Source organism: Histoplasma capsulatum (genome assembly GCF_000150115.1).
Source record: "Histoplasma capsulatum G186AR genomic scaffold supercont2.21, whole genome shotgun sequence".
NCBI lineage: Eukaryota > Fungi > Ascomycota > Eurotiomycetes > Onygenales > Ajellomycetaceae > Histoplasma > Histoplasma capsulatum.
In genome coordinates, this window is record NW_025544821.1 from 1 (window position 1) to 742 (window position 742).

Here is a 742-nt window from a genome sequence, read left to right on the forward strand (position 1 = left end):
TATAATATAATAATAAAAATATTCTACAACTCTGTATTTTCATTTTAAAGAAGATATTATCTATCAAATATAACTATAAGATTTATAATAAGAAGCTTCTAGTAATTATATAATGCTTTGAAAAATGAGAATCTGAGCTTATAAATATTGAGAAGTTTGAGATTGTCATTGATTATAAGAATTTAGAATATTTTATAATTATTTATAAGCTTATAGAGAGATATATATACTGATCACTATTTCTCAGCTGTTTTTTATTTACAATTTATTATTAATCAGAGATAGAAAATACTTTTATAAATACTCTATTTTACAGAGAATAAAATATATTCTTTAATAATTTAGATAATAGATAAAAGTACTGAAAATATTGATTAATTGATTTTACAATTATAGAAAGTTTTATATAATTAGATAATCTCTGTATATATATTAATCTATTCTGAGTTCAGAAATTTTTACTTGAAGAATAATAAAAACAAGTAGTAGAGATGAATAAATTCTGACAACAGACTGTAAAAACTATATAAAATAAAATATCTCAATTTTTCACAGATATATACTTAAAAATAGATATCTCAGTATATTTAATTGATAATAACAACTGTCTATATTTTTAAAATAGATAATGAATCTCTAATTCAGAATTCTTATAAATATAAATCATATAAAACATTCATAATTTACTGATAACTGAGTACTCAGAGTATGAGATTATATATAATATTATTACTCAAGAATT